Source organism: Prionailurus bengalensis, chromosome E4 (assembly GCF_016509475.1).
Source record: "Prionailurus bengalensis isolate Pbe53 chromosome E4, Fcat_Pben_1.1_paternal_pri, whole genome shotgun sequence".
NCBI lineage: Eukaryota > Metazoa > Chordata > Mammalia > Carnivora > Felidae > Prionailurus > Prionailurus bengalensis.
Genome location: NC_057360.1, coordinates 16165212 through 16191934, shown reverse-complemented (window position 1 = coordinate 16191934; position 26723 = coordinate 16165212). Strand labels below are relative to the sequence as shown.

The window sequence follows — 26723 nt, the reverse complement described above, 5'->3', positions numbered from 1 at the left end:
TTACTCAACTGAGGAAAAAATGGAAGTTTCTTTGTTACTGCTTTATTTTTAGAACATGTTCATACATGTAAGGTAACTGAGAAAGAAAACACTGGAAAGAGAAAGATGAGGAATCAGGCCAATTCCCTAAAAAGACATGAAATTGCCCAGGTTTGGATTAAAGGTAGTGACTGACCAGAAGTACATCCTGTATTCTGACTGAATATGGGGCTTTGGAAAAGCTTAAAGACGTTAAGATACAAAGTTGAGGGAATCCGTAGCTAACAGCTTCAACTTCCTCTATAAAGTTCACTTTAGAAGAGGTCTCTGAGAGACTCTGCTAAACTTAGGTAGCAAACTTTGGCTAGAGACTCCTCTAATATGCCCAACCTCAATCTTTTCCATGAACGTTCTCCTTCTCAATTTGTTTCCCCACAGTCACTCTCCTCCTTCAGAAAGCAGGACCACACAGAGTATACCAGATGTCATCAGACTCCTGCACCACAGGACTACTACTTTCTTTAAACGTCAGTGAAATGAAAGTAACAATATTAATCACCTAGTAGTGTAAAATTAAATGAAAATGCATGTGTAATACTAAACATGGTGCCCATCACACAGCAGTACTCAAATGTGAGGTAACATTTTCTATTATTTTTATTATGGAGTCGTCAGTTTCTGGCCCAGAACTTCAAAGTAACTAAAAAAGCTTTCCAGCCTTATTTCTTATTATCCACTCATTTCTAACATGCAGACAGTAGAACTAACTGTGCAAGACCAAAATAAGATACAATAAATGTAAATTTTTAGAACAAACAAAATAAATATGTATGATACTTCAATCAAAATAATTTATGGGCTCTCTCAACTTTGGCCACTCCCTGCTTTGAAAAAATAATTGTTTTTCATCCTAATCATAAAAGGAAAATTTCAGAACTGCTATCAGCAGACATCATAAAAGGAAAAATATATATATATTTATTTATATGCATATTTATGTATATATGTGTGTGTGTGTATATCCACATATATATGTATGTGTACATATGTGTGTGTATACATGTATATACACATATATACATATATACACATGCGGGTGCACACACAAAAAAGCTTTTTTTCAATGGAGTTAAAAATAAATGACAAAACTAGGGGAAAATTAGCACAAAATCTCATTCTTCTTTTCATCTAAAGATGACGAGATCATCTGAAGGATTACTCATAAAATAAAAAACTGATAGGCTCACCTGGGTGACTCAGTCAGTTAAGCGCCCAGGTCATGATCTTGTGGCTCGTGGGTTCGAGCCCCATGTCAGGCTCTGTGCTGACAGCTCAGAGCCTGGAGCCTGCTTTAGAGTCTGTGTCTCCCTCTCTCTCTGTCCCTCCCTGGCTTGGACTCTGTCTCTCTCTCTCTCTCTTTCAAAAATAAACAAATGTTTAAAAAAAAACCTGATAACCATAAATAAAATATGACTATTGCAGGTTTTCAAAGATTCTCCCCTTAATTTTCTTTTTTAATAAGTACTGTTTGCTGTAAATGATACAGGGAACCAAAGGTTCCTGTAAACTCTCTTCTAAACAATTAGGGAGGGGAATAAAAAATCTTAGTAATCTGGCAAAGCCTGTAGGAATACGGGTCTATATAATGACACCTGTCAACCTGGAATAGTGTAAAAGTGATTTATTTTGATTACTTAGTAATAAACAATGTCATTTTGGGCAGCCAAAAACTATAGCCACATTTTTATGACCTTGAACATAATATCTCTCATTTCTCACATGACAGAGTCAGAAAATACTTGTTCTGTATGGAAGCTGATAACCAAACGTAAATTATTGGAGTAAAACAAAAGATCATCCTTAATTTCTGAAATGTGATAACATTTCCTACTGTCAAAAGCAAGGTGATTTATCATAGAAGATTCAAGGTGGAAGAGACCACAAATTTCATGATTTCTTTCCAACTAAACCATCATCACTGTCATTCTGACTCTAATTACAGGTTTCTAATTAATAAACCCTGTAGTTGCTAAGCATATGTGATTAATAAAAATGTATCACCCATCACTGAAATCTGTCAACCATACTCAAGAGAACCAGGGCACTCAATACACCTTCCTTTTTTTTTTTTCATTGTTCTTTTAGACTCACAAATTTGTACAGATAATCAGAATAGAAAAAAGCTAGCTTACATTTGAGGGGAAAAAAAGGCTAAGGCTCTTAACATTAAACAGTTTTCTTGATCATGAGGCTAGTTTATCCTTTTGTGTGTGTATTTATGTTTTACATTTTTCTGGGATATTAATGACTTAGAATTTACTTAGGTATTTATTTACATTTTGTATTTTCAGGGCTTTGGAAATGCATTTTAATTCTCTGCTCATTTCCTTTGCTTTTAATTGAAGTATGATTGGTGTATGAAAAGCTGTGCATATTTAACACGTACAATTTGATGTGTTTGGAGAGACTAGTATGGTCTTATAATAAAAAGTCGGGCAGTGTCTATTTGAATGCACTGTCAATGACTTTTCAAAATAAATTGAGGGGTGACGAAGAAAGAAATTAGTGTCTGGCAGATTATAAGAAAGAATATATGTAAATAGTTACACTGAAGGATTATTTTAAAACTTATTATTCAAAGAATGACTTTTTAAAAGGCAGCCAATCAGAGGGAGAAAAACTAAGCAAGGGTTGGAGAAAATTAGAAACAAAGGGAAGCAAGAGAAGAAAAAACCCATTAGAATAGCTCAAATTTAATTGAAAGGTGGAAAGGGAGCTCCCCAACACCCACTCTGTGGTACACAACACACTCCCGAGCCCTCTAACTGGGCAGATGACCCCTTCAGCCATAAGTGTAACTCTGAAAGGCAAAATACTCACAAGTAAACGAGAAAGGAGTGGGAAATGCCCACAAGACTAGTCAAAGCAGCCACATGAAACCAGGTAGTCAAGGAAGTAACAGCGAAATCAGGTTCATCTCTGCAATTTGGATTTTTTTTTTTATATTCTCCTCCTAAGGGAAAGCTAGTAACTGATGAAGAGGTTACCAAGTACAAAACACAATGGGAGAAACAGGCAGAAATCGCCAAAAGAGACTCTCTGCATGGCCCTATGATAACACGTCTCTGTAATGGCCTGAATACTTGCCTGCCTTCCTTTCTGATCTAACTTACTTGCTTAACAAAGGGACTGTGTCCTAGTCATCATGGCATTCCTCACCCTATCAAAGTACTTGGCAACTGGTAAGCACTCAATACATGTTTGATGATTAAAAGAAATGCACTAACTTCAGAACCTATGTATCAACTGCCTATATGACATCTCCAATTGGATATCTGAAAAACTTTCAAAACAAAACCCTTAATTTTCTTCACCTACCTGTATTTTCCTCGTTCCCTCCCCTTCCCCATTTTCATAAATGACAGCACTATCTACGCAGTTAAAAACTGAAATCTACGAGTTATTCTTTTTCCCTCAATGCCTACATTTAATTACCCACCCCGTCCATTCCACCTCCAAAATGTATCTCAAATCTTTCTACTTTTCTCCCTCTCCACATTACAACCCTCATCCAAACCCCCAACATTTTGGCCCAGATTACTGTAAGAGTCTCCCAATGGTCTCCCTGTTTCCATCTCTACTCCACAGAACTTCTCTCTCCGCAGATACAGCTGCTGAAGTGTTCTGAAATCATGAATCAAATCTTTGTCTCTTCTGCCCAGTTTAAAACACTTCAAAGTCTTCAAAAACAAACAAACAAACAAACAAAACAAAACAAAAAAACAAAAACAAAACAAAAAAACCAACTCATTGTGGCTTACAGGAACTTACAAAATAGCCCTTGGCTACCTGACCATGTCTGTATCGTACCACTTTCTGGCTTCCCCTTCCCCTTCAGTCATCTGCCTTCCTTTCTATTCTTCAAACACACCAGGCACACTTTCACTTTCCTCTGCACTGTTTCCTCTTCAGAAATGCTCTTTCCCCATCTCCCAATGGCTGGTTTCTTCTTATTACTCAGATCTCAGTTTAAATGCCACATTCTAAGAGAAATTTTTACCTGAACATATAATCTAAAGTAACTAACCACACCAATCAGCCAATTTTAAATATCTAAATGGCATTATTAGTTCTTGATATTTTCTTGTTTGTTATCTATCATTTCTCCCAAAATTAGAAGTACAAAAGATTTATCTATCTTATTATATCAGAGGTCTTCCAGATCACCCCCAGGTTCAATGATTCACTGGGAGGACTCACAGGACTCAGCACAGAGTTGTATTTACACTTATGACTTATTGCTGTGGGTACAAAGCAAAACTGGCAAAGGGAGAAGGCACACTGGACACTGGGTGAAGTCTGGAGGAAACCAGGTGCAAAATTCCCAGAATCTTCTCCCCATGGAGTCACAGAGGACACATTTCACTCCTCCAGCAATGAGTTGTGACAACACATGTGAAATGTTGTTTACCAGGAAAGCTCACGAAAGAGGTTTTTGTCGGGGCTGATCACATAAGGACCTTCTGCCTAGCATGTACCAAAATTCCACAGTCCAGAAGGAAAGCTACATGTTCAGCATGAAACAATATTGTTAGTACACACAGTGCAGGCACAGTGAGCCACTCTTCTCAGTTAGGGAATGGTGGGAACCTTCTCGAAATCTGTTTTCCAGTAAGAGCCAAGGGCTGACCTTGAAAACAGGCTTTTCTAAGGGTAGGGGTCTGGAGCCTGCTATGTTAAGTCTGTTCTGAACACTTATTCACCCTTATGTCACTTATTCTAACGCCTATTAACATATTTTAAAACCAAAAATATGTTATTCTTCACTGAATCTAACATTTCAAAGATATTTCCATTCACTACACAAATATTTATTTAACACTTGCCACATACTAAAGCAATGGGAACTCAAAAGAGAATAAAACACCATCTGCCCCTTAGGAACTCACACTCTGGAAGGTGAGAGAAATGAATTTAAAAGCCCATATTTATAATAAGGTATTTTTAGAATTATTAGAATGGTGTGTTCAAAGTACCATTAGAAAAAGATGGTAGAAAGACTAACACTGAGTGTAAAAGGGAAGACTTCCAGAAAAAAAAAAAAAAAACTAAGAAAGAAAGGGCCTATGTTAGCTAGAAGTTGTCAAGGAAGACTATCTGAAGAGATAACACTTAAGCCTTGAGCTGAGATCCAAATGATGAGAAAAAGGCAGCAAGCACAAGTTCTGATGAAAATATCTTCCCAACAAGGAACAACATATGCAATGGCACAAGAAAGGCCAATCTGAAGGAAAGTTTTAAGTACCTAGCATATAGTATACCCTCAATAAACAGTAGCTATTATTATACAATGTCTTCCTCATGTATTGAGAAACTGATGATATAAGAAATTAGATATATGAAGCCCATACCACTAGTACATTTATACCTTATTTATTTATATCTACCCTATCCATTTACCAAAAACAATTATTTGAGACAGAAGTTAACGATAGGCACAAGTAAAATGAACCAAACATCAATTAATCAATTACTGATTCATTCAAACATTTACTAAGCATTCATTACAAGGACAAGCTTAAAAATATGAAAGAGACATGCTCCCTGATTTTGAGGAATTCATGTTCTAGCAGAAAAAACGAAATGTATATAGATACATGGCAACAGAGAAAAGAAAAGTCAAGGATCGTTGTGGGACTGAGACGATGCCTTAGATCAGAACATCAAAGCAAAAACAACATACAACAGGTAAATGAAACACTAAGCTTTAACCTTCTCCAAAGACAAGAATGAAAAAAATGAAGGGTTACATGCACAATTCTTACTGATAAAAGTTTAAAAAATAATTTCACTTAGAAAGATACCTTTTCCCAAGATGTGTGAGCAATCTCTTAAATCTTTATACAAAATACCCTGAATAACATAATAAGTCATGTCCATGAAGACATTTTTACCACACCTGTAGAAATATCTCTTATACCAACCCTTGATTAAAGCATAAAAATACAAAGTCAGAATGGCCTACATGGCCCTCAATCATCAGTCACCCTCTGTATTCTAATCTCATAATGTATCATTTCCCACCTTTATGAGTGAATATAACTTACTGCACACATAATGCTGTTTTCCCTCTGCCTGGAAGGTCTCCCTTACCAGGCATCCAAATATTTCTAGCTAAATAATATACATTAATCAAGACTGAACTCCTAGGCACAATTTCCAAGAAGTCTTCCCTGAATTTTCAGGCCAAACTTTCTTTTAGTCAGCTCACATTATATTCTGATCATTTCTTATTACTGCATTTACAATATATTACTAAAATTATCTATATATGGGTCTTTTTCTTCAACTAGATTAAAAGCTCCTCAAGATAAGAGTCATGTCTTATTTATTTTCATGTCCACAGCACTTAGCAAAGTAGTGGGCGCCCATTAGAAGTTAATTAAACCTTTACAATTTTAATAAAACATACCAAATAACAAACTTGATTTACCGATGGCCTCCTAATGATCTTAACGGACATGGGAATCACACTTGAAAAATCTAAAAGAATAAATCATTAATTTTTTCTTTAGAGGGAATATCCTGAATACCAACTGTCTACATTTTTCACAGTCTATAGTGCAGACTCTTCAAAACTGAGATAATTACTAAGTGCCAAATGTACCTGTAGTCTGCACTGTGAAAAAGATCCATTTGCTCTGCACACTTCTTAGCTGAATGGGTGGCAAAATGAAATTGCATTACAAAGTCAAAGAGCCTTCCATGTATACCCACTTGGACTGAGGGCCACTGAATCTCAGCATAAGTGACTTCTATAGTCGATGGTTCTCAACTCTACCTATTTATCATTTACATATGTAGCCCATTCCATAAATGACATTTCTCAATGCACACAGTAAATTCTCAACTGAAGACACACACTCCTGGAGTGACAAGGTACTCCCGTGTATTGAGAATTACTCTTCGCTTATATTATTTCAGTTGAAAACATCACATAGGATCTGATACATTAATCTTTTTATGAGTATATTTACAACTCATAATAAATTTCGAAAACGTGATAAAGGCCAGCATATAAAATGTGACCTATGTGAAAGTCAGATACTCCATTAAGTCAAACTACAATCCACGCTTCTGTTCCTCTGCCCTAAAATCTGGTTGGTCATAGTGAAAGGAATGGGAATCTGTTGCATCATTCTATCCTTCAGGTGTATTATTCTTATGCAAAATATCATCCTCTTTTCAAGAAAAGTAGTGAGAACGAAACTCAAGGTTTCTTAGAGAGCTTTAATCCCTTAACTTGATAACATGACCATTTTAAGTATTCAACAAAAACCTCACTTTGGGAATGACCATAAGTGCATAGCTTTCAAGAGGTATCCAAATTTTATCTATTGGAATTCAACTTCTCTCTGAGTGTCTGTACCTCTAACATCTTGCATGCATTTATTTATTTATTTATTTATTTATTTATTTATTTATTTAGCAGTTAGTTAACATATATGTAATTAGTTTCAGGAGTATAATTTAGTGTTTCATCACTTACATGTAAACTCAGTGCTCAGTACAAATTCCCTTTGGAATGACTTATTACCCATTTAACCCATCCCCCAACAACCCTCAGTTTGCTCTTGATAGTTAAGAGTCTGTTTTATGGTTTGCCTCTCCCTTTTTTCCCCTATGTTCATCTGTTTTCAGTTCTCCATATGAGTGAAATCATATGGTATTTGCCTTTCTCTGACTTATTTCACTTAGCATAATACACTCTGGCTCGATCCATGTCATTGAAAATGTCAAGATTTCATTCTTTTTGATGGCTGAGTAATATTCCATTGTATATATCAATGACATCTTTATCAGCCAATGAACGTTTTGGCTCTTTCCATACTATGACTATTGTTGATAATGCCACTATAAACACTGGAATGCATGTGCTCCTTCAAATCAGCATTTTTGTATCCTTTGGGTAAACACCTACTAGGGCAATTGCTGGATTATAGGGTAATTCTATTTTTAACTTTCAAGGAACCTCCATACTGTTTTCCACAGTGGCTATACTAGTTTACATTCCCATCAACAGTTTAAGAGGGTTCCCCTTTCTCCACATCCCCACCAACATGTTTCCTGTGTTAATTTTAGCCATTCTGACAGGTATGAGGTGATATCTCAATGTAGTTTTGATTTGTACTTCCCTAAAAATGAGTGATGCTGAGCATCTTTTCATATGTCTGTTGGCCATCTGGATATCTTCTTTGGAAAAATGTCTATTTATATGTTCTGCCCATTTCCTAACTGGATTATTTATATTTTAGGTGTTGAGTTTGATAAGTTCTTTATAGATTTTGGATACTAATCCTTTATCAGATATGTCATTTGCAAATATCTTCTCCCATTCCAAAGGCTGCCTTTTAACTATTGTTTACTTCACTGTGCAGATTTTTATCTTGATGGAATCCTAACAGTTTATTTTTGCTTTTGTTTCTTGTTCCTCCAGAGACGTATGTAGCAAGAAATTGCCATGGCTGAAATTAAATAGGTTCCTGCCTATGTTCTCCTCTAAGATTTTTTGGTTTCCTGTCTTACATTTAACTCTTTCATGCATTTTTAATTTATTCTTGTGTATAGTGTAGGAAAGTGGTCCACTTTCATTCTTTTGCATGTTGCTGTCCAGTTTTCCATTGGATATTCTTTCTTGTTTTGCTGAAGACTAGTTGACCATATAGCTGTAGGTCCATTTCTGGGTATCTATTCTGGTCCACTGATCTATATGTCTGTTTTTGTGCTAGTACCATACTGTCTTGATGACTACAGCCTTGTAATACAGCTTAAAGTCCAGAACTGTGATGCCTCCAGCTTTGCTTTCCTTTTCTAGATTGCTTTGGCTATTTGGGGTCTTTTGTGGTCCCATACAAACTTTAGGATTATCTGTTCTAGTTCTGTGAAAAATGCTGGTGGTATTTTGATAGGAAGTGTATTAAATGTGTAGACTGCTTTTGCACAGTATAGACATTTTAACAACATTTGTTCTTCTAATTCATGAGCATGGAATGCTTTTCCATTTCTTTGGGTCCTCTTCAATTTCTTTCAGAAGTGTCCTATGGTTTTCAAAATACGCATCTTTTACCACTTTCATTAGGTTGATTCCTAGGTATCTTATGGTTTTTAGTGAAACTGAAAATGGGATTAATTCCTTGATTTCTCTTTCTGGTGCTTCATTATTGGTGTACAGAAATGCAAAAGATTTCTGTACATTGTTTTTATATCCTGAGACTTTACTGAATTCGTGTATGAGTTCTAGCACAATTTTTTGGTGGAGTCCTTTGGGTTTTCTATGTAGAGTACCATGTAGTCTGTGAATAGTGAAAGTTTGACTCCTTCCTTGCTGATTTGGATGCCTTTTATTTCTTCTTGTTGTCTGATTGCTGAGGCAAGGACGTCTAGTATTACATTAAATAACAATGGTGAGAGTAGATACCCCTTTCTTGTTACTGACCATAGAAGAAAAACTCTTGGAGCACCTGGGTGGCTGAGTTGGTTAAGTGTCCAGCTTCAGTTCAGGTCATGATCTCACAGTTCATGGGTTCGAGCCCCACATCAGGCTCTGTGTCAACAGCTCAAAACCTGGGGCCTGCTTTGGATTCTGTGTCTCTCTTTCTCTCTGCCCACACTCATGCTCTGTCTCTGTCTCAAAAATAAATAAAACATTAAAAAAAAAAAAAAGAAGGGGCACCTGGGTGGCTCAGTCAGTTAAGTATCTGACTTCAGCTCAGGTCATGATCTCACAGTTTGTGACCTGGAGCCCCGCATCAGGCTCTGTGCTGACAGCTCGGAGCCTGAAGCCTGCTTCAGATTCTGTGTCTCCCTCTCTCTGTTCCTCCCCCGCTCGCACTCTGTCTCTCTCTCTCTCAAAAATAAAGATTAAAAAAAAATTAAAAGAGAAAAAAAAGAAAAGAAAAGAAAAGCTCTCAGTTTTTCCCCACTGAAGAATGATATTAGTTATAGGTCTTTCGTATTTGGCCTTTATATCTTGAGGTATGTCCCCTCTATCCCTACTTTGTTGAGGGTTTTTATTAAGAATGGATGCTGTACTTTCTCATGTTTTTTCTGTATCTATTGAGAGGATCATATGATTCTTATCCTTTTTTAATGTGGTTTATCACATTGATTGATTTGCAAATACTGAACCATCCCTGCAGCCCAAGAATAAATCCCACTTAATCATGGTGAAGGATTCTTCCAATGTACTGTTGGATTCAACTTGCTACTATCTTGTTGAGAATTTCTGCATCCAGGTTCATCAGGGACATTGGCCTGTAATTTTCTTTATTAGTGAGGTCTTTATCTCGTTTTAGAATCAAGGTAATGCTGGCCTCACAGAAGGAGTTTGGAAATTTTCCTTCCATTTCTATTTTTCGGGAACAGTTTGAGAAGAATCGGTATGAACTCTTCTTTTAATGTTTGGTAGAATTCCCATGGGAAGCCATCTGGCCCTGGACTTTTGTTGTTGGGAGATTTTTTTTATTATTGATTCAATTTCTTTGCTGGTTATCAGTCTGTTCAAGTTTTCTTTATTCCTGTTCCAGTTTTGATAGTTTATGTTTCTAGGAATTTATCCATTTCTTCCAGATTACCCAATTTGTTGGCATATAATTTTTCATAATATTCTAATTATTTTTACATCTGTGGTGTTGGTTGTGATCTCTCTTCTCTCATTAGTGATTTTGAGTCCTTTATCTTTTATTTTTTATAAGTCTGGCTAAGGGTTTATCAATTTCATTAATTACTTCAAAGAACCATCTCCTGGTTTCATTGATCTGTTCTATTATATAGATATATAGAGAGAGATAGAGAGAGAGATAGTTTTTGAGGCTGGGGAGAGGGATGGAAGACGTGGGGGGGGGGGGAAGAGAGAGAGAGAATCTAAAGCAGGCTCCACACAGAACCCAACACAGACCTCAATCTCACAACAGTGAGATCATGACCCAAGCCAAAATCAAGTCAGACACTTAACCAACTGAGCCACCCTAGTGCCCCTCATTGATCTGTTCTACTGGAGGTTTTTTGCTTGTTTGTTTGTTTCTGTATCCTTTATTTCTGCTCTGATATTTATTATGTCCCTTCTTCCGCTGGCTTTAGGTTTCATTTGTTGTCCTTTTTCTAGCTCCTTTAGGTGTAAGGTTAAGTTGTATACCTGAGATTTTTCTTGCTTCTTGACGTAGGCCTGGATGGCTGCGTATTGCCTCTTATCACCACTTTTACTGCATCCCAAAGGTTTTGGACCATAGTGTTTTCATTATCATTTGTTTCCATGTATTTTGTAAATTTCTTCTTTCATTTTCTGGTTGACGCATTAATCCTTTAGTAGAATGTTCTTTAACCTCCTTGTATTTGTGGTCTTTCCAAATTTTTTCTTGTGGTTGGCTTCAAGTTTCATAGCATTGTGGTCAGAAAATACACATGTATGATCTCAATCTTTTTGTACTTGCTGAGGCCTGATTTGTGACCCAGTATGTGATCTATTCCGGAGAACATCTTTTCAAATGTACACACAAAAAGAATGTACATTCTGTTGATTTAGGATGAAATGTTCTGAATATATCTGTTAAGTCTATCTGGTCCAATGTGTCATTCAAAGCCACTGTTTCCTTGTTGATTTTCTGCTTGGATGATCTATCCATTGATGTAAGTGGGATGTTTTGAAGTCCCCTACTATTATTGTATTATTGTCAATGGGTTCTTTCATGTTTGTTATTAATTGATCTATGTGCTTTGGGGCATAAATATTTACAACTGTTACATCATCTTGTTGGATAGACCCCTTTATTATGATAAAGTGCCCTTCTTTATTTGTTACAGTCTTTGGTTTAAAATCTACATTATCTGGGGCGCCTGAGTGGCTCAAACATCTGACTTCAACTCACAGTTCGTGATTCGAGCCCCACGTTGGGCTCTGTGCTGACAGCTCAGAGCCTGGAGCCTGCTTCCAATTCTGTGTCTCCCTCTCTGCCTCTCCCTTTCTTGTCCTCTCTCTCTCTCTCTCTCTCTCTCTCTCTCTCTCTCTCTCTCTCAAAACTAAATAAACATTAAAATCTACATTGTCTGATATAAGTATGGCTACTCCTGCTTTCTTTTGATGTCCATTAGCATGACAAATCGTTCTCCATGCCATCACTTTCAATCTGCAGGTGTCTTTAAGTCTAAAATGAGTCTCTTGTAGGTAGCATTTGGATGGTGGGTCTTGGTTTTTTTATCCATTCTGACAACTTATGTCTTTTGATTGGAGCATTTAGTCCATTTACATTCAGAGTAATTTATATATATGAATTTAGTACCATTTTATTGCTTGTTTTGTCAGTTACTGAAGATTTTCTCTGTTCCTTTCTAGTCTTTGTTGCTTTTGGTCTTTCTTTCCCAAAGAGTCCCCTTCAATATTTCTTGCAGGGCTGGTTTAGTGGTCACCAACTCCTTTAGTTTTTGTCTATCTAGGAAACTATGTCTCCTTTAATTCTGAATTACAGCCTTGCTGGTACAGTGTTCTTAGCTTAGCATTGTTTTTTTGTTCGTGGGTTTTTGCCTTTTCTTCCACTTTACTTCATATTCCCACCACAATAATGATCCTCTTAATTTAAACTAAAAACCATAAAGAGTTCCTGAAGGGGTGGCAGCAAAGGAATGGAAATGTTAAAGGCTAAAGGACAGGTGGGGTGAGGAATCAGCAAATAATCTGGACTGGGCTCTTGAAGTTGTTGGAAGCTTGGAGCTGCAGCTGGTAGGCCATTGGATGGATCTTGAAACTGTTAGAGCCTGGGCACAAACTGGTTGGCAGGCCACTTTGTCCAGTACTTGGGGTGCACCATGAAGCACATGTGAGGGAAATCGGTGCTGAAGTAGGCACTGTCCATGTGATGGTGCCGTGATGACTTGGGTGTGTACATGTCCATGCACTTGGGGCAAGGAGCTTCACCATGGCCTCATCTGGAATGTCCAAAAGGCTGATGGGAAGCATTGGCTGGTTCTCACAGTACACACGGAAACAGTAGCCGAAGTCTCCTTGCTGGTACTCTTCCAACATCTGGGGAATACCATGATTGGTGAAGATATAGTGGGCATGGATCAATCCATAAAGCATCTCAGCGTCCTGTTCAATCAGGTCACTCTGGTTGGGGCTGCATATTTTTCCCACTCAGCACACTGAATATATCATGCCATTCCCTTCTGACCTGCCAAGTTTCTGTGGAAATCTGCTAACTTTGTCTTTCCTTATAAGTTAGGGACCCCTTTTTCTCTTGCTGCTCTTAGGATTTTTTTCTTTATATTTTGCAAATTTAACTATGATATGTCTTTATGTTGGCTTGATTTTGTTGATTTTGATGGGAGTTCTCTGTGCCCCCTGGATTTCGATGTCTGTTTACTTCCCCAGATTAGGGGAAGCTTTCAGCTATAATTTTCTCAAATAAACCTTCTGTCCCTCTTTCCCTCTCTTCTTCTTCTCCTGGGACTCCTATGATCCAAATGTTATTACACTTTATGGAGTCACTGAGTTCCCTAAGTCTATAGTTGTGATCCAAAAATTATCTTAACCTCTTCTTTTCGGCTTCATTATTTTTCATAGCTTTATCTTCTATATCATTTATTCATTGCTCTGCTTCTTCCTTCCTTGTGGTCATTACATCCAGTTAGTTTCAAATCTGTTATTGCATTTTTTCATTTTCACCTACTTTTTAGGTCTTTTATCTATGAGATAAGGGACTCCCCTGGTGTCCTCTATGCTTTTCTCAAGCCCAGCTAGTATCCTTATGATTGAGGTTTTACATTCTGGATGAGGCATATTACTTATATCTGTTTTGATTAGATTCCTGGACAAGACCTTTCCATTATGTTTCCTGCTCCTGAGAGAAACGGCTTTATAAAGAAAAGGTCATATACTTTCCAGGGCCTACCACTTCAGGAGGTATGCCTGGTATATGTGGTGTGCATTCTGCTGCTGTGTTTTGGCTGTTCCTTCCTTCACGTCAGTCCTCTATAGTTTCTCCTTGTCTCTAGTAGGAAGTGTTTGGATTTTGGCCAGAGTGTGCTGAGTTTAACCAGGTGTGCTATGTTAAAAATGACCTGATGCTATTTCCACTAGAGCTGAAGCTTTGAAGAACTCTCTGGTCAGTAGACATGGTGTGTGCAGGGGTCTGTGCTGGTCTTCTCTGGGAGAGGCCCACTGCACGTGCCCAAGAAAAGCAGCACATGCAGAGCACAAGGGGGCAGGGCTTGGTATAAGTGACTTAAGTTGCCAGTGTTGGCACTGTGCTGCTTACTCAAGTTATTTTATGTTGAGAGGCGGGGGATGGTGGGGGGGAATGGTGCCAGACCCCTTCCTCATCCCGAGAGGGGAGTTTGTGCCCCTGCTATCCGAGAAGCCCTCCCAGAAGAGCAATCTCCCTTCCTATGTCCCAGGCATCCCTCAGATCCCTGTCTTCACCCTGTGTCTAGTTCACCTGCCTGTCCAACAGTGTAGTACACCCATGTTCTATCCCAAGCAGCCAGCTGGCTTAAAAACTCCAATCTTTAAGGACCCAGCATGGCATGGACCTGCACTGGTCCTCCAGCAGAGGGTTTCACTATGCTGGGACTAATGAAGATTTGTCCCAGAAGGGCAGTCACACCAAAACACAGGGGCGTGGAGTTTGGAGTGAAGAGTAGCAAAGAGCCGGTGTCCAGGTTAGCCACCCTCAGCAGGTGTCTCTGCACCTATGCTGAGGGGCTGGGGGAGGGGGGGGCGGTTAATGGTGCTCAAGGGCTCTTTTGTCCCCGGAGAGGCAATGCCACCTCTCCCAGATGCACTCCAGAAAGGGGAACTGTCTCTCCCAGAGTGTCCCAGGGGATCCTCAGATTGTGCCATCTGCCCCTAGGCTCTTTGCCCTCTTTCTTCCACAGAGCAGCGTCCTCAGGGCTCCACACCAGCCACACCACGGACCTCTAAAACTCCAGTCTTTGAGCCCCCCTGGATGTAAAAACTCACAAAACTCAGCACCTCTTGTTTTTCCAGTCAATTGCTTTGGAAAAGTATTTCCCTGTGCATTCCCTGTGCCCTCCTCTCTCTCTCTCTCTCTCTCTCTCTCTCTCTCTCTCTCTCTCTCTCGCCTCTATCTGTAACCAAGGTTCCCTCCCCTCTGCAACACCTGCAATCCATTTCTCAAATCCCCAAATCTCATCTCCACACATCCTACCTTACACAATGTGGCCTCTTCCCTCCCTCTAGTTGTGCAGTTTGTTCTGTTAGTCCTCAGGTCAATTTCTTGGGTATTAAGAATGATTTTATATTTATCTAGCTGTGTTGGAGAGCTGAGACAAGCCTAGGGTCCTCCTATTAATCCACCATCTTAACTCCTCTATCTTGATTTATCATACACATATCTCTTTCTACCTCTAGACTGCAAGCTCCTTGAAGACAGGTCCTGGTTCTAAGCATTTAGTACAGTGCTTTGTCTATAACAGGCTTTAAATATAATTGAATGTAAGAAGGATGGAAAAAAGGATCTGGAAAGGGAGGGTAAGTGGACAAGCAAAGCCACAGAACGGTAGAAGCAAAAGAAAACCAGCACTAGAGAGTCATGACAGTTGTAGAAAGGAAGGTAAATACAAAAAGCAAGTAATTCTGAAGAGACTTGTAAGATCTAAAACCCTTATTTCTCTGCTGCAAAATTTGTCTGTGGTTTTGATACAAAGAGAAAGGATAAATTAAATCTCTAATTATCTAAAGCCAATTTCTGGGTTTTTTTATAACAAACTTTCTGTATTTAAAAAAAACCCTCAAAATATTTTAGTATGCTCAAATGAGTACCACTTAGAATTTTTATTAACTAATTTGCCTGTCTCTACTTACAGTATCATGAAAATAGTGACAGTAGGATACTGTGTAGCCCTTCTGCTGACATACATTTTACAAATATTTACTCCAGCCCCAAAATTAAAGCCAGTGTGATATTTTAAGCACTAAGTTTTCAGAAAGCTCAGCCTTCTTCCTGTAGTTATAAGAGATCTGAGTCATTCAACTCCCAATGCCATATTCAAATCATTGGAACACCACATCCCCCTAGTGTGACAAGAGTCATCATTTCTCCAAGTGAAAAATTAAGCCCTCTTCTTCCTAATACTGACTACTGCTACAGGAATGGTATATGAATTACTTGTACAATCTTTCTGCAAATAGTTAATGAGCTCTCAGTCTTGGTTCAGTTAAAGGAGTTAATTGTTCACAGAATACAATTTTAAAGTAATCAGGAGCCTAGATTCTGGTCCTGACACTGTCACTTTATCTCAGGGGCTCAGTCTCCAGAACTATGAATGAGATAGTTCAGTATAAATAAATTCAAATAACATTTATTGAGTACATCTTCTGAGCAAAACATATAATGCCTAACTTGTTGCCAGTCTCCAAAATTTAAATATTTTAATTATTTGAGGTTATCAAAAACTTCCTGACTGTAACAGACTGAATAAAGAGAACCCACCAACTAGCAGGTTTCTCCTCAAGTCTTCTCCTCAGACACCTATGTCCCCAAGCCCTGCCCAGAGACACATACTGGGAGTCACAGTTGTCATCAGCTTTCTGGCTTCATCCCAAACCCCAGCACAAGGCTGATAAACAATGTGATTCTGTCATACTCTGCCTTCACTTATAATGGGGCAGTGCCTGTGGAGGAAAAGGGAAATTTAAGCAAGGTCTAAGCATGAAAAAGAAAGGAAATATATTAGCAAGAAAAATATTCACACACTGTGTGACCCTGGGCAAACTGCTTTACCTCTCTATCTTCAACTTTTCTATAATAAAATTTTTGATTAAAAAAACTACCTTATGGGGTGCCTGGGTGGCTTAGTGGGTTAAGTGTCTGACTTCGGCTCAGGTCATGATCTCACGGTCCATGAGTTCGAGCTACGTGTCGAGCTCTGTGCTGACAGCTCAGAGCCTGGTGCTTGATTCGTATTCTGTGCCTACCCCCACCCCTCGCCCACTCATGCTCTGTCTTGCTCTGTCTCTCAAAAATAAATAAATGTGAAAAAAACTAACTTATAAGGCTGGTATTATAATTAAATATAATTCACATAGTTTCTTCATACATATTTCCCATTATTGTTAACTAGAAAGTGGAATTAACTGCCTTGCGAATCTGTGACTCAACCTGTTCCCACAGAGACCTCTGTGGGAGGTCTCTCACCCACAAGCATGGGGGAGGTCCCTCCTGCCAAGCATTAAGGGAATTCTACTTTAGGAGAGGGGAGGCAGTGGATGACCCTAGGATCTCTTCTAATTCAAAGATTCACTGAAAACATGCAGCTGTATCAATATCGTCAGGGTGTGTGAATGATCACACCCAGGTGGTCACTACAGTATTTTAGTCTGAATCCTAATCATTAAATTGGCAGCAAAAGCGGGTATAGTGGCTACACAAACCCTCCTAAGACACAAGGTCTCTGAAGCAGGCTTTGCACAACTATAGACCACCTACTACTACTTACGGCAATAAAAGTCCAGATGCCAGAAAGGGCTGACTTCACAATATGGAGAACATCCAAACATGCTGATAATACTCTCAGGCATGTATAAATGTCTAATAAAGGTTAAGTCCTATTATTGCTATTATTACATCATGGAAGCAGTCTCCAGGGACTATCACAAAAATAAGTCTCAAGTACTATATGTTTTTAGGCACCTTCTATACCTTAACACTACTGACCACTACTGTATGGTCTCCAGATTTCACTAGCGACCATCCTCCAGAATATTTACATTTCTTCAGCCAGCTGAAGCATGATTAAGATGTTTTCATCTAACACAAATATATTTTGATTCGATTTACTATCACCACACCAAGTGAAGCAGATGCTGATCAAAAATGAAGCCGTCCTAAGTGACCACAATGCTGAAAGAGCAGGTACCCAGTAAACTTCTGAGAGGGAGGGAGAGAATCTGAGGGGAAGAGAAAATCCCCACCCATCAAATAGGAAGGATTATTTCTGGATTTCCTAGTACTTTTGATTTGTATAACCAAGGTATGCTGGAATCCCAAGACAATATACACCACTCAACAGATAAAAATCCCAAAGACTGAGTCCAAATGAACAGTGTTTCATGACTCTTCCCCCATGCTACAAAAATCATGCTTTCTTCCCAACTTCTCCTGAGACTACTATGCTGGCAAATATATAAACCAAATGAGATTTTTAGAATTTGACTGTAAGTATTGTGAAATATTAAATCTCTGACAGGAAAAGCAGTTTATGTGAAGTTTAACTATCATGGAGGTGCTTACAAAATTAAAACTTAATTAATTTTTATTAATTAAAACCTAATAAACATATACAAAATATGCTCAGCCTTACTTGTAATCAGGGAAATGTAAAGAGAATGAGATGCTATTTACCACCAATGAGAATAGTAAACATTGTAAGACTGATTATACATACCTGGGGTGAAAATTTGAAGAAGGGGGAGCTCAGATACACTACTGTAAGGAATACATATCTGCAGTCTTTCTAGAGAGCAACTTAATAGTACCTATTGAAAGCCAGGTTGTACAAACCACAGCAATTTCTACTAATCTGTATTTCTGCTTCACGGGGTGTGTGTGTGTGTGTGTGTGTGTGTGTGTGTGTGTGTATACACACACATATATATACAAGGAAGACTATTCTTCAAAATATTTGAAACAGCGAAAAAGAAAAATAGAAATTGTAGAACCTTCAAAAAGAGAACTGGAAAAGTAAGTTAGGCTACATCCATGCCACAGAATATTATGCAATTAAAATGAGTGGGAAATAGTTTAACGTAGTATACATAAATAGACTGTTTAACAAGAAAAGCAAGTTGCCAAACAGGATATATACACAATATTCCTTTCAGAAAAAGCTGAACCATTAAAAGATTCCTTCTGAGAATTAGAATTGGTGGGCAGTCAGAGTCCATTTCACATCTATTCTAATTTTTTAACAATAAAAAAAGAGAAAGAAAGCTCCATGTATTTTGGGGGTTTCTTTAAAAAAATTTTTTTAAGTTTATTTATTTATTTTGAGAGAGAAAGAGAGTGCATGAGCACACACACCAGTGGGGCGAGGGCAGAGGGAAAGAAAATCCCAAGCAGGTTCAGTACCATCAGCACAGAGCCCAATGCGGGGTTTGAACTCACAAACCGAACCGTGAGATCATGACCTGAGCAGAGATCAAGAGCAGGACACTTAACTGACTGCACCACCCAGGCATCCCTTCTGTTTGTTTTCTAAGTAATACAAAGTTGCTTATCTTCCCAAGTCATAAAACAGTGACTGGCTTTACACAGACAATTTTTCAGTAGTTCTGTTAACTTATTTAAGTGTCTTAAAGATTTAAGTAAATGATTTTCAAAAACAGTCAAAACCATTTTACATGATTCATGTCGTCACTACAATTAAAATGACAAACATCAACAACATTTGCTAGAAAGAACTTTATCTCAGAGAAAATCTACTTGGGGTCTTTCTTTTACATTTAAATCATCATTTGTCAACAATAACAATTATTTTGAGAACACTAGACTGTTTCTAACCACTCTCCTCTCTTTATTAGGCTACCATTTAAAATGTTATTGATATCATATTAAGTTGCAGCCATTGTGAATATTCTTATCTCTCTCTTAACATGCTGGATCTAGACAAACTGTTCAAACACAGGTTTTATTTGAACCACTTAGGAAAATAGAATTGCATGTAAAAATATTTGCAAAAATATTTGCAAAAATAATTGCAAGTCAGGGGCGCCTGGGTGGCGCAGTCGGTTAAGCGTCCGACTTCAGCCAGGTCACGATCTCGCGGTCCGGGAGTTCGAGCCCCGTGTCAGGCTCTGGGCTGATGGCTCAGAGCCTGGAGCCTGTTTCCGATTCTGTGTCTCCCTCTCTCTCTGCCCCTCCCCCATTCATGCTCTGTCTCTCTCTGTCCCAAAAATAAACATTGAAAAAAAAAATTTAAAAAAAAATAATAATTGCAAGTTAAATTTCTATAAATACTCTATGGCATTTAGCTAATTTTAGTGACCCTTCAAGTACAAAGTTCATTTATCTATCATTTAAAGATCAGCCCTACTATCAACAAAGACATTTATAGGATTAAATTAAGGCTTCCCATCCCCAGAAAAGTACCAGTGTACACCTTTATTTAGAATATAATTGCTTTGCATGTATATATGTGAGATCCTTGAACACTTGAAATATATTTCATTAAAACAAAACCTAAAATCCTCACTCAGGTCATGCAGTAATTATGTTGCTTAAAAAAGAAATATCAAGGGGCGCCTGGGTGGCTCAGTCGGTTGAGCGTGACTTCAGCTCAGGTCATGACCTTGTGGTCAGTGAGTTGGAGCCCCGCATCGGGCTCTGTGCTGACAGCTCAGAGCCTGGAGCCTGCTTCGGATTCTGTGTCTCCCTCTCTTTGGCCCCTCCCCTGCTTGCGCTGTCTCTCAAAAATGAATGTTCAATTAAAAAAAAATGAAAAATTAAAAAAAAAATCACAACTCACACTTACCATATTCACAATCTTATCCTTACTATAAAGTTAAAACTTAAAGTTCATACAATACATTTCTAAAAAATCTTTTGAGTAAAATTGTCTTTAAGACTGATTTTCAGGGCAGCTGGGTGGCTTAGTCGGTTGGGCATCCAACTCTTGATTTTACTCAAGTCATGATCTCCTGGATTGTGAGATCAAGCCCCACGTCGAGCTCTATGCTGACAGCATGGAGCCGGCTTGGGATTTCCTCTCTCCTTCTCTTTCTGCACCTCCCCAGCTCACTCACACACACTCTCTCTCTCTCAAAATAAATAAATTTTTAAAAAAAAGACTGATTTTCTAACCAAATTATACACTATATTAATGCTGAAGATCAATCTTCCCTGAAAGTACTTAAATAACAATATAAGAAATATTTTTATAACATTAAGAGGTACTTTTTCTATCAGATTATCCATTTATGATAGTTTGAAGTAAGTAAATACTTGGGATTTGCCAACAGAACCAAGGAGTGCAAATATACTTCAATACCAACAAAGCGTTTAGGCACACTGAGATAACCGCATGAGGAACGCATGGGCTTTCCATCACACCTATATGATGAAACAGTAACGGTAGCGCACTTTTTTTTTTCTTGCTATTTCTCATATTTCCTTTCAAATATATTTTCTGTTAACAGCAAAGTCCATGCATGAAATATGAGTTGCCCCACTTAAGGTCATTTCAAAATGCAAAAAAAAAAATCTTTAATTTCATTTTTTTATATACTTCTCACTAGAAAAACGCTAAAACTTTACTTCAATTTTACTACATGTGGCAAAGGTGTATAAGAAGAGTTTTCTTTGGAGCACTAATACATTGCCCTTTGGCATTTATTATGTGACAAACGCAACTAACAAGAAGTAACTTTAGCTAAAACAGTGACCCCATGCTCCATACACAGAGAAGGCATGGAAATAACAGTACACTCCACAGAATTTTAGGAATTACATAAAACATACTTAAAGCTATTTACAAATACGCTGTGACCATCAGAGTTAACCAACTTTTCTGTAAAGATCCAAATGGTAAATATTTTCAGCTCTATTCTTCTCTTTCCACTTCTTTATTTTGGGGGGGGAGGGCATAGGGGCAGGGTTGTGGTTATTACAATACTTTAAAAGTATAAAATCTATTCTTAGCTCAGAACCCATAACAACAAAACTCGACTGTAGGGCAGCTCTGGCTAGTAGGCCATAGTTCACCAGACCCAGGACCCCTGCAGAGCAACCATTCATTTCTATTTGCTTCAAAATATTAAAGATGATTTTTTCAAATGCCCAATACATTTAAAAAAAACAATCAATTTTATGAAAAGTGAGGACTTATAAAAGGACTTATAAAAGGACACATAAAAGACTAGGCTATATATTATACAATTTAAATATAATAGAAATCATTATCATAACATCAGATTTCAATCTACCAAATTTAAGAATCTTATCACTTAAAAAAAAATACTAGATTCCAGTTAAGGACAGGACAATAAACTTGACAGGCACAAAAATATTGCTGCAAGAAATTATTAAAATGTATTCTTTTTCAAACTGAAAGATTAATTACTGTCTAAAATGGCATGAGAATTTTTTTTTTTTTTTGGTAGAAGACATGCAACCCAGAAATTTGAGACGGTAGTTTACTTTCTACTGAATGCTAGATTGTCATTCTTTGGAGGTGCTGTATTTTAACATATAAAGGTTACTGTACAACTGAGGTGGAATAAGATTAGACTCAACGGACTATAATCATGAATTAAGAACCATGATTTTGTATTTTAGGCTTTTAAATGAAATACGAATCACAGGAGAGGAAATCAATACCAAACACTGAAGTTCAGTTGATATGGGGCTGAATCCTACTCAAGCATCCAATGGTTAGACTGCAGGTGTTTGAGACACCAATGGTTATCTGCAGGGGGAAACATCAAGAGCCCAAATGACAATCTTTATCGATCTCACAGGACCTGGGATCTAAGCCACACATTTGGAACTTGATTATATTTGGGTCAAATGCAATACACACTGTGATGTTTCACAGTGTTACTTAATTTCTGCAGTGATTTTAAGTGCTTATTCCCATATAAAACATTAACCTTAAAGGAAGTCTAAGTTCCTTTAAGGAACAAATTGCAGTGCTAAAAATACGTAGATACACAAAATATTCCCGAAATAAATGAACAAAATTAATATACAAAGATGCTTGTTTCCAGGGCAAGCTAACCCAGCACTGAGCCTCTGAAGATGGCAATTAAAGACAAGTCTGACTCATCACCTTTTCCTGTCAATTATTTCCCTGAAATCAGTCAGTTTCTATTTCCAGGATCAGCACCCTGATTCAGGCTTTATCTCCTCAAATTAGACATATAATCACAGGTTCCTCTCCACTGTTCCTAACTGCATTTTGCATAGCTTACTGCCCACTTAATCTTCCTAACTCAAATCCTGACTCATTCCATGCCCTAGCTCAAAATCCCTCAATGATTCTTCATGGCTTCATACAGTGAAAGTCAATGCTGTGTTAATGTTTTCAATGAGGGCCTCCAAGGCCTGGTCTCGACCTGTCTCTCTAACCTCTTACTCATGTCTCACAGATACACTGCAGATTCTGCATGCATCCATACTTATGGTTTTCACAAATGCCAGAATGCTATGGCTTCTTACTTTCTACTCTTCCAAATCCTACTAACTCACTCACATTTCCCCTGACTTAATCACTTGAAAGTGAATGAAAGCTACCATTTACTGGTGACCCACTGTGTTGAAATTCTCTGATAGACAGAGGACAGATCCAGAATGAATAAAGATCCAAGCTTGTCAGAAGGAATTTACAGTCAAGTAGGGAAAAGAAGGCACATGTGACTGTAATTTAACATAGAATATCATAAATGTCATCAAAAGATAAATAAGCAAAATTATAGAATTCTATATTCATGGAAAAACAGATCGCTTCTGACTGGGGATAAGAAGTATCATAAAGAAAATGTCATTTAAGCTGATAGCTGAACCCTAGCTTTAACAGGCAGAGATGATGAGGGCTATACAAGTAATAGAAATAACTTGAAAAAGACACTGGAAACCTACACCAATCAATGCTCTTACAACTCATTTGGCAATTCATCATGTACTGTTTTAAAGAGAGTTTAGATAATTTTTTGTTTAGCTAATACTGTATGTTTTATATCCTAATACCCAGTCCAATAGGAGAAATGAAAATATAAACATGTAAAATGAATTAATAGTACTTATCTTCCATAGTCATGGTGGCAAGATAACATGTACGTAAAAGTGGCTTTACCTAACAGGTGCTTCAAAATGATAAGTTTCCTTGGGAATGCAAGCTGGTGCAGCCACTCTGGAAAACAGTACGGAGTTTCCTCAAAAACCTAAAAATAGAACTATCCTACCACCCAGCAATGGCACTACTAGGCATTTATCCACGGGATACAGGTGTGCTGTTTCGAAGGGACACATGCACCCCCATGTTTATAGCAGCACTATCAACAATAGCCAAAGTATGGAAAGAGCCCAAATGTCCATCGATGGATGAATGGATAAAGAAGATGTGGTATATATATAAACAATAGAGTATTACTCGGCAATCAACGAAATCTTGCCATTTGCAACTACGTGGATGGAACTGGAGGGTATTATGCTAAGTGAAATTAGTCAGAGAAAGAAAAAATCATAGGACTTCACTCATATGAGGACTTTAAGAGACAAAACAGATGAACATAAGGGAAGAGAAACAAAAATAATATAAAAACAGGGAGGGAGGGGCGCCTGGGTGGCGCAGTCGGTTAAGCGTCCGACTTCAGCCAGGTCACGATCTCGCAGTCCGTGAGTTCGAGCCCCGCGTCAGGCTCTGGGCTGATGGCTCGGAGCCTGGAGCCTGTTTCCGATTCTGTGTCTCCCTCTCTCTCTGCCCCTCCCCCGTTCATGCTCTGTCTCTCTCTGTCCCAAAAATAAATAAACGTTGAAAAAAAAAATTAAAAAAAAAAAAAAAAACAGGGAGGGAGACAAAACAGAAGAGACTCATAAATATGGAGAACAAACTGAGGGTTGCTGGAGGGGTTGTGGGAGGGGAGATGGGCTAAATGGGTAAGGGGCACTAAGGAATCTACTCCTGAAATCATTGTTGCACTATATGCTAACTAATTTGGATGTAAATTTTAAAAAATAAAGAAATAAAATTTAAAAATAAGAAGAAGAAGAAAGAAAGAAAATGAAAAGTTTCCTTTATTTTTGTTACATAGTTCTCTGTGATAGGCAGCTCTAAGACAGCCCCCAACAGTCTTGCCTCCTGGGGTACACATCCTGTATAATCCCTAGCCTTGAGTGTAGGTAAAACTTATAAATATGATGGCTATGAATAGGTGTGTTATAAGGCAAAGGTGAAGGGATTTTGCAGATATAAGGTTCCCAACCAGTTTGACTTTGAAATAATCAAAGCAAGATGATCCCAGCTGGGCCTGGCTTAATCCGGTAAATGCCTAAAAGAAGGCTCAAGCTTTCCCTTGAGTCCAGAGATTCTCCTGTTGGCCTTGAAGAAGAAGTCACCATGAGTTCTACTGCTACAAGAAAATGAATTCGGCCAAGAATCACATGAGCTTTGAAGAGAACCCCAAGCCTCAGATGAGGCTGAAGTCCTGACTGAAACTTTGGATTCATGAGACGCTGAACAGAGAAGCCAGCTAAGCCACGCATAGACTCTTGATGCATGGAAAATGTGGGATAATAAATGTGTGTTGTTTAAAGTGACTAAATTTTTTGCTAACTTGTTATGGAGCAATAGAAAATGAATACACCCTTTCCCTCCACTTTCTCTTAAATACCTTCCCTTATCAAATATATTTTTAATCATTTTGTTGACATAGATCATTTAAAATGCCGAAGATGAAATGATATTATAAAGTCCTTTCCTCCCTCCATCCCTCTGCTTCTCTCTCTCTCTCTCACACATACAACACATACAATGATGAAAGAAATAGTATCTAGTATGCCAGGAATGTTTTATCAGAACATATTTTGCTCATCTGCAAGATGGATATAGTAATAGTATGGGCCTTATAAGGGTGATATGAGGATTAAATGAATTAATATAAGCAGGCAATTTAAATCCAGCTACTCAAAGTGTGGTATAACCAAAAGCAGTGGTGTCTGACAGGACATCTGTTTAGAAATGCAGATCAGGCCCCACCCCAGACCTAAGAAATAAGACTTCATTTTCACAAGATCTCCAGGTAACATACATACACATTTAAAGTTTGAGAAGCACTTGTTTAGCTGGTTCTTGCCACACATAAGTACTATATGATCATCACATTCTCCTAAACTAATTTCTTTCCTAATCGCCTATCTTCATTTAAATATACAAAATTTTCGGGGCGCCTGGGTGGCGCAGTCGGTTAAGCGTCCGACTTCAGCCAGGTCACGATCTCGCGGTCCGTGAGTTCGAGCCCCGCGTCAGGCTCTGGGCTGATGGCTCAGAGCCTGGAGCCGGTTTCCGATTCTGTGTCTCCCTCTCTCTCTGCCCCTCTCCCGTTCATGCTCCGTCTCTCTCTGTCCCAAAAATAAATAAACGTTGAAAAAAATAAATAAATAAATAAATAAATAAATAAATAAATAAATAAATAAATAAATATACAAAATTTTCATTTTTGTATATGCAAACTGGTTTCTATGGTAACAGCTGTTTGTAATTGCCTTTTCTCTGATCAGACTATGAGTTAAGAAATTAGAAGAAAATAATGGAGTTTGAGACTATTTTGCTCTGTATTTATGATTAGGAGTAGTAATAGGCCACTAACAATCATTTAAACCATGAGGAAATTTTTTTTAGATAGCATTTGAACCAATCCAAAATTCAAAAACTGCAGACTATAGTGAACATAAAAAGCACAACCAGGAGTGAGGCTTACGTAATATTTACTGTGAGTCTGGTCTTTTACAATTACCTGGGCATGTGTCTTAAAGGAAATCATATTGTATTTGCCATCTGGTGCCTTCATGTAACATACTATCCAGGTTACAAGTAACTAAATACAAGCTTCAGGTCAATAAACAGAAAGCCAGTTTGAAATACAGATGAAGCAGCACCAAGTTTCAAAAGCAGGAGCAATTCAGAATATGTAGGAGTCTGGAAAGGTGACAAGGTAATCTGAAAATAACCCCTATGAT

General features: G+C 38.0%; 1 protein-coding gene and 1 pseudogene across 8 annotated transcripts in view; both read right to left on the bottom strand.

Moving 5' to 3' along the window:
* Positions 1 to 26723, bottom strand: part of RABGAP1L (RAB GTPase activating protein 1 like) — a 758000-nt gene that overhangs the window by 552353 nt on the left and 178924 nt on the right. The gene's annotated exons all lie outside the window — the stretch shown is intronic.
* On the bottom strand, positions 12555 to 25250 carry LOC122476423 (annotated as a pseudogene).